Source organism: Felis catus, chromosome C2 (genome assembly GCF_018350175.1).
Source record: "Felis catus isolate Fca126 chromosome C2, F.catus_Fca126_mat1.0, whole genome shotgun sequence".
Classification (NCBI taxonomy): Eukaryota; Metazoa; Chordata; class Mammalia; order Carnivora; family Felidae; genus Felis; species Felis catus.
In genome coordinates this window covers 35,668,779-35,678,226 of record NC_058376.1, presented here as the reverse complement: position 1 = coordinate 35,678,226, position 9,448 = coordinate 35,668,779, and positions in this window count along the sequence as shown.

Genomic DNA, 9,448 nt, shown 5'->3' with positions numbered 1-9,448 from the left:
TATATTCAGAACATTTCATCCTAAAGCAGTGGAATATACATTCTTCTCCAGTGCACATGGAACATTCTCCAGAAGAGACCAGGTACTGGGACACAAATCAGCCCTCAGCAAGTACAAAAAGATAGAGATAATACTGTGCATATTTTCAGATGACAATGCTATGAAACTCAAAATCAACAACAAGAAAAAAATTGGAAAGGTAACAAACTCTTGGAGGCTAAAGAACATCTTACTAAAGAATGAATGGGCTAACCAAGCAGTTAAAGAGGAAATTAAAAAGTATATGGAAGCCAATGAAAATGATAACACACAACCCAAAACCTCTGGGATTCAGCAAAGGTAGTCATAAGAGGAAACTATATAGCAATCTAGGCCTTCCTAAAGAAGGAAGAAAGATCTCAGATACACAACCTAACCTTACGCCTTAAGGAGCTGGAAAAAGAACAGCAAATAAAACCCAGAACCAGCAGAAGACAGGAAATAATAAAGATTAGAGCAGAAATCAATGCTATCAAAACCAAAAAAACAAAAAACAAACAAAAAACAAACAAACAAACAAAAAAACAGTAGAACAGATCAGTGAAACCAGAAGCAGGTTCTTTGAAAGAATTAACAAAATTGATAAATCACTAGTCAGTTTTATCAAAAAGAAAAAGGAAAGGACCCAAATAAATAAAATCAAGAATTAAAAAGGAGAGATCACAACCAACACAGCAGAAATAAAAACAATAATAAGAGAATATTATGAGCAACTATATGCCAATAAATGGGCAATCTGGAAGAAATGGACAAATTCCTAGAAACATATACACTACCAAAACTGAAACAGAAAGAAATAAAATATTTGAACAGACACATAACCAGTAAGGAAATGGAATTAGTAATAAAAAATCTGCCAAAAAACAAGAGTCCAGGGCCAGATGGCTTTCCAGGGGAATTCTACCCAACATTTAAGGAAGAGTTAACACCTATTCTCTTGAAGCTATTCCAAAAAATAGAAATGGAAGGAAAACTTCCAAACTCTTTCTATGAGGCCATCGTTACCTTGATTCCAAAACCAAATAGAGACCCCACTAACAAGGAGAACTATAGACCAATTTCCCTGATGAACATGGATGCAAAAATCCTCAACAAGATAGTAGCCAACTGGATCCAACAATACATTAAAACAATTATCCACCACAACCAAGTGGGATTTATACCTGGGATGCAGGGCTGGTTCAGTATCCACAAAACAATTAACGTGATTCATCATGTCAATAAAAGAAAGGACAAGAACCATATGATCCTCTCAATAGATGCAGAGAAAGCATTTTACAAAATACAGCATCCTTTCTTGATAAAAACCCTCAAGAAAATAGGAATAGAAGGATAATACCTCGAGATCATAAAAGCCATATATGAACAACCCAATGTTAATATCACCTTCAATGGGGAAAAATGAGGGCTTTCCCCTTAAGGTCAGGAACGAGACAGGGATGTCCACTTTCACCACTGTTATTTAGCATAGTGTTGGAAGTCTTAGCCTCTTCAATCAGACAACACAAAGAAATAAAAGGCATCCAAATTGGCCAGGAGGAGGTCAAACTTTCACTCTTCAGATGACATGATACCCTATAAGTAAAACCCAAAAGATTCCACCACAAAACTACTAGAACTGATTCATGAATTCAGCAAAGTTGCGGGATATAAAATCAATGCAAAGAAATCAGTTGCATTCCTATTCACCAACAATGAAGCAACAGAAAAAGAAATCAAGGTATCGATCCCATTTACAGTTGCTCAAAAAATGATAAAATATCTAGGAATAAATCTAACCAAAGAGGTGAAAAATCTATACAGTGAAAACTATACAAAGCTTATGAAAGAAATTGAAGAAGACACACACAAAAAAAATGCAAAAAGATTCCATGCTCCTGGATAGGAAGAACAAACATTAAGATGTCAATACTACCCAAAGCAATCTACATATTCAATGCAATCCCTATGAAAATAACACCAGCATTCTTCACAGAGCTAGAACAAATAATCCTAGAATTTTTATGGAACCAGAAAAGACCCCGAATAGCCAAAGCAATCTTGAAAAAGAAAACCAAAGCAGGAGGCATCACAATCCTGGACTTCCAGCTATACTACAAAGCTGTAATCATCAAGACAGTATGGTACTGGTACAGAAACAGATCAATGGAACAGAATAGAGAACCCAGAAATGCATCCATAAATGTATGGCCAACTAATCTTTGCAAAGCAGGAAAGAATATCCCATGGAATAAAGACAGTCTCTTCAGCAAGTGGTGCTGGGAAACTGGACAGTGGCATGAAGAAGAATGAACCTGGACCACTTTCTTACACCATACACAAAAATAAACTCAAAATGGATGAAAGACCTCAATATAAGACAGGAAGCCATCAAAATCCTTGAGGAGAAAGCAGGAAAAACCTCTTTGAACTTGGCCGCAGCAACTTCTTACTTAACATGTCTCCAGAGGCAAGGGAAACTGAAGCAAAAATGAACTACTGGGACCTCATCAAAATAAAAAGCTTCTGCACAGCCAAGGAAACAATCAGCAAAACTAAAAGGCAACCAACAGAATGGGAGAAGATATTTGCAAATGACATGTAAGATAAAGGGTTAGTGTCCAAAATCTATAAAGAACTTATCCAACTCAACACCCAAAAACCAAATAATCCAGTGAAGAAATGGACAAAATACATTAATAGACACTTCTCCAAAGAAGACTTCCAGATGGCCAACTGACACATGAAAAAATGCTCAACATCACTCATCATCAGGGAAATACAAATCAAAACCACCAGGAGATAATCACCTTACACCTATCAGAATGGCTAACATTAACAACTCAGGCAACAGTAGGTGTTGGCGAGGATGTTGAGAAAGAGGATCTCTTTTGCATTGTTGGTGGGAATGCAAGCTGGTGCAGCCAGTCTGGAAAACAGTATGGAGGTTCCTCAAAAAAACTAAAAATAGAACTACTCTACAACCCAGCAATTGCACTACTAGGTATTTATCCAAGGGATACAAATCCAAGGGATACAAATGTATCAGAGGGACACATCCACCCCAATGTTTATAGCAGCACTATCAACAATAGCCAAAGTATGGAAAGAGCCCAAATGTCCATCGATGGATGAGTGGATAAAGAAGATGTGGTATATATTTGCAATGGAGTATTACTTGGCAATCAAAAAGAATGAAAACTTGCCATTTGCAACTACATGGACTGGAAGGTATTATGCTAAGTGAAATTAGTCAGTCAGAGAAAGACAAATATCATATGACTTCACTGGTATGAGGACTTTAAGAGACAAAACAGATGAACATAATGGAAGGGAAACATATATAATATAAAAACAGGGAGGGGGACAAAACATAAGAGACTCTTAAGTATGGAGAACAAACAGAGGATTACTGGAGGGGTTGTGGGAGGTGGGGTGGGCTAAATGGGTAAGTGGCATTAAGGAATCTATTCCTGAAATCATTGTTGCACTATATGCTAGCTAATTTGGATGTAAATTAAAAAATAAAATAAAAGCAAAGGTAAAAAAATTCTCAGGCATAATAGCATTCATCCTAGGTCATCCAAAGGTAGAGGATCTTGAATCTGCTCAGCATTAATAAACTAGCAACACCGACATTTAAACCTAGTTTAACTCCTGAGTAGATTGACATAATCTCCTGCAAAAATGGCCTAGCAAAAGACATATGTCCACATATAGGCATAAATATTCTTTACCTTAGTCTCTGCCATTCTATACATGATATTAGGCATTCACTTAAAAATTCCATCCTATGAAACACATAAAAAGCAATAAAATACAACCCACTGTCAATATGTAAATCCATAAACAGAAACAGACTCAGAGATAACCCAGATATTAGAATTACAGACAGAATTTAAATATCACTGTCATCATCATCATCATCATCATCATCATTGATCACCATAACTGATTTATAGGTTAAAAGTTCTAGTGAAAATGATGGCAACAGCATGCTTGATCAGATTACCAATTTCAGCAGAGAGATGGTAACTGAGTCAAAGAGGTGTGGAAAACAAAAGAAACAGTAGAGATGAGTTTATTCAAAGTGTTAATTAATAGTATCAATACAAGTGATGCGGGAATTTGTGAAGTTGAAGATAATTCAACAGAAATTGCCAAAATGAAAGAAAAAATCAGTGAAAAACATTGAATGGTGTTACATACGTGAAAATGGAATCCTAGAAGGTGAAAACAGATAGAACAGTACAAAAATAATCCTTGAAGGAATTATGTCCGTGAATTGCCCAAAATTAATGAAGGACATCAGAGAATCATATTTAGTAGAAGCATCAAAACAAAGAGCACACATCCAGACACATCATATTCAAAATAGAACACAAAGATGAAAAGAAAATTATGAAGGCAGCTAGAGAAAAGAAGATATTCCTTGTAGGCAAATAAGGAAAAGTCTAGCAGATATCTTATGAAGCCACAGACAGTGGAGTTACGTTTATAAAATATAGAAAGGACAAAAAGAACACCTTATGTTCTGTGCTTACTTCTAATGTGTGGGTTCTTTCCCTGCATCAATCAATTCTTCAACACAAGCTAGATGTCCTATTTTTCAACTAAATTCTGACACTATCTACTGAGAGCATCAGATCCCACAGGTTAGGGGCTCAGTCCTATAAGACTGTTGCTTCCTCCATCCCCTCCAACACTTGAGATCCCAATAGCAACTCCAGGTTGTTAACTCTACTTCTGACCACTGGCTATGCATTGGAAGATCCAATGACCTTCCTTCATGGTTTCAATTAATTTGCTAGAGTATCTCACAAAGCTCAAAGAAGCTTTTTATTTAATAGTTTTTTGATTTATTATAAAATAATAAAACTCAGGAATAGCCACATGAAGAGAAGCATAGGGCCAGGACGGGGAAGGGGCTTGAAGCTTCCAGGCCTTCTCTCAGCACAATACTCTCCCCAAATTTCTACATGTTCACCAAACCAGAAGCCCTCTGAACCCAGTCCTTTTGTGTTTTTATAGAAGCCTCATTACATTGGCATGATTGATTAAATCATTGACCGCTGTTAATTGATTCAACCTCCAGCCCCTCTCTCTTCTCTAGAGGGGATTGAAAATTACAACTCTCCAATTACATAGTTGATGCCCCAGGCAACTAGCCCCCACCCTTAGGTAGGGTCCAAAAGTTGCTTTATTAACATAAACTGAGATTGAAAGGAGTTTGTTATGAATATCACAACTTTATGGCTTTTATCACTTGAAAAATTCTGAGAGTGTTAGTTGTTCTATGTCAGGAACTGGGAGGAAGACCAAATGTATGTTGCTTATTATAAATCACATCACATCTATCGATCCCTGAAGTCAATGATCTGAGATTTTTCTTCTTTTATAATATAGACCTTTTGTTCTCTAAGTTTCCTAAAGTACTGCTTTAGCAACTTTCCTCATATTTTGATTTAATGAATTATTGTTCCCATTCAATACAAATACTTTCTAATTTTCATTTTAATTCTATCTTTGTCATTTAGAAGTATACTATTTAGTTTCCAAATATTTGGAAAACTTCCAGATATAATTATATTATGGAATTCTAATTTAATTTCATTGGGGTTAGAGAGCATACTTCATATAATGAATAATATTAAATGTATTTAGACTCCTTTTATGTCCCAGAATATGGTCCATCTTTGTAAATATTCTTTGTGTAATTGAAAAGAAAATATATTCTCCTGTTGTTAAATGGAATGTTCTACAAATATCAATTAGGGTAAGTAGGTTGGTGTTCCCTATACCTGGATAGATTTTTTTCTTTACTTTTTCTATTAATTATTCACAGAATATTAAACTCTTGAGCTATAATTGTGGATATGTCTATATCTTCTTGATTTTATTTTGAATATCTGTTAATATGTAACATATTTTTATAATTTTTTATTTAACTTTTTTTTAATGTTTATCTTTATTTTTGAGACAGAGAGAGACAGAGCATGGGAGGGGGAGAGGCAGAGAGAGAGGGAGACACAGAATCAGAAGCAGGCTCCAGGATCTGAACTGTCAGCACAGAGCTCAACGCGGGGCTCAAACTCGTCAACTGCGAGATCATGACCCGAGCCGAAGTCGGACGCTCAACCAACTGAGCCACCCAGGAGTCCCAATTTTTATAATTTTTAAAGAATTCCAAATTGATGTATTTACCCCTTTATGATTATGAACCAAAACTCTATTAGTAGTAATATGCTATTTTGTCTGAAATTTAATTTGTCTGATGTTATAGCCATCCCAGCTTCTTTTGATTAGTGTTAGCATTATATACTGTTTTATGTCCTTTTACTCTTAATTTACTTATTCTTTGTATTTAAAACATGTTTCTTATTGACAGCATAGTTAAGTATTGCAGTTTTTTTTTATTCTGATAATCTCAGCTTTTAAATTGGGGTGGCTAGATCATTTATATGTAATATGATTATTGCTATAGTTGAATTAAAGTCTATCACCTTGCTATCTGTTTTCTGTTTGTATCACATATTCTTTGTTGCATATTTCACTTTTCCTACCTTTTTTATATTATTTGGATTATTATTTTTATTTCCTATTATTCCATTTTATCTTCTTTATTGGTTGACTAACTATGAATTTTTGTTTTATGGTTTAGTCATTGCTTTGGATTTTAAAAAGATATATTTTAAACATACCACAGTCCACCCTTAAGTAATTTTTTGTGATTACACATGTAGTTTAAAATCCCTACAAAATTGTTTTCCATTTTTCTTCTCCTGGCCTCTGTAGAATTGTTGTTACATATTTTATTTCTCTGTATGCTAAATAATCAAAATACTTTGCTAACATTTTTATTTAAATGGTCAACTATCATATTACAAGTTATCCTTTATGGTTACCCCACAGGATTTCTGGTGTTAATTCTTCTTTGTATAGATACAGATTTCCAAGTACATTATGTTTCTCCTCCCTAAAGGATTATCCTTCACAATTTTTGCATGGCACGTCAGCTAGTGATCAATTCTTTCAGCTTTTATTTGTTTGTAAAAGCATTTATTCCATCTATATTTTTGAAGGATGCTTTCACTCTATATAGAATTCTAAGTTATCCTTCTTTTTTCTTTCAGTTTTTTACTGATGTTGGCCCATTGTCTTTTGTATTGCTTTCAATGATAAAGCATGGTCATCCTTCTTTTCTTTGTTCTTTCATATATAATTTATGCTTATTCCCTGTGGATAATTTTATGATTTTGTATTAATTACAGGGTTTAAGCAATTTGATTATGATATGTTTTTGTATTGTGGGTTTTTTTTCATACTTCCTGTATCTGGAGTTCATTGAGCTATTTGACACTGAGAAATTATAGTTTTCATAAAATTTTGGTAATTTTATGCCATTATTTCTTCTATTTTCACAATCCAATTTAGTTACATTCAGGTGCTTGAAGTTATTACATAACACATTGGTGCTCTACTTTTTTCAGCATTTTTTTCCTGTATTTTTCTGTGTCTTTAAGTTCATTGACCTGTTTTCTTCAGTGTCTAGGCAGGATAACATAGATTTCATATCAGGGATTATATTTTTAATCTTTATTAAATTGAAATGTGATTTATACATATGTATTACACATATTATGATATATACATATATTTGACTATATATATATATATATATATATATATATATATATATATAATGTTTTGTGTCTCCACTTAATCAGCTCAAACTTCTCTCATCTTCTTATATGAAATGTAAGTGCATAATTATGTTAATGTTTTGCCTATTTACTCTATTTTATGTGTCCTTCTGGGTCTGTTTTCATTGATGGTTTTAGTTCTCATTATGGGTATAATCTCTTGCTTCTTTTCAAACCCAATACTTTTTGATTTATTGTCAGACATTGTACGTTTTACCTTGTTGGGGTGTTCTAGTACTATTATAGTCCTATAAATACATAATATATATAATATATGTATAATATATATGTATACATACATAAAATACATAAATAAATGAGTGTTTTTGGATTACTATTAATCTCTTTTCACTTCATTTTGGAATGTGTTTAGGTTTGATATTTTTTAAGCTTCCTTTTCTATTTTATTAGACTGGAGTGTAAGTGTTTTTCTCCAGGGTTCGTTTTGCTCTGCCTCTTAGGCAGTATCTCTGAGAACTATCCAGTGCCCTATGGTAAGAATGGTGAGCACAGGAACTCTTCCTGGTCCTGTGTGAGCCAGGTGATTGTTCCATCTGTTTCTTTTGGGTGGTTATTTCCCTGGCATTGGGTTGTGTTCTTACCTGCATTTGGTGATACTATTTATCTGAATACTCAAAGAGGTCTCTTAAGATCTTCAGAACTCTTTCTGGAGCTCTCTTCTCACCTCTCCAATTCTCTGCCTTGCAAAATTTATCTGTGTGCCCTTCTGGATATTTCTGTTCCATCCCCTCAACACATAAATGCTGACAGGCTCCTCCTGGCTTCCCCCTCTCTGCAATATGACGTGGGGACTCTCTAGCCAGTATTTTGGGTCAATAATAGCACTTACTTTATTTCTCCTCCCTCATCCTCACAGATTGAAGTCCTGCACTGCCTGATAAGCAGTGTCTAAATACTATTGTTCCCCCTACCCCAACCCTTGTTTTTAAGTTGTTTTAGGTAAAAAGTAAATTTTGTCCCTGTTACTCCATCTTGGCCAGAAAAAAGTCCAAAAATGGTGAATTTTACTCTAGGTAAATCACACTCAGTAGACACAACTTTAAAAAATAAATGGGTAAATCAGCTTTTAATGGGAGGGTGGGAAGGAAGATATTAGTTGATTTGGTGTTGCTGTGAAGAATTTCTTAAATATCTGGGTGAAAACTCTTTGGAATAAGAGAATGTATGTTTTAACCAGTGATCTATGTAAAAAGACCCATATGGCCTAGATGGTTTGACTTAGCTGTCCCTAGTTTTTAGAAATGAATTTTTTAAAGAAATGCTTATTTATTTTTGAGAGAGAGAGAGAGAAAGAGAGAGCACTCATGAGCTGGTGAGGAGCAGAGAGAGAGAGAGGGAGAGAGTTCCAAGCAGGCATCACACTAATCAAATCAGAGCCTAATACAGGACTTAAACCCATGAACTATGAGATCATGACCTGAGCTGAAATCAAGAGTCAGATACTTAACAAACTGAGACACCTAGGCACCCCTTGAAATGAATTTTAACAGCATAAAAGAAATTGGAGAGCAATCTCAGGGACACACAGAAATAAAAGATTCAATAGATTCAACAAAAGATTATTTAGGCCAGAAATAAATAGGCTTTTCATTAAGTAAGCAAACACATCTCAAATGTTTAAATCTATCATTCATTGCCACTAAGTAGGAATTATTTACTCCATATAAAAATATTGACTTTTCCACAAATTAATTTACTGTAGTACT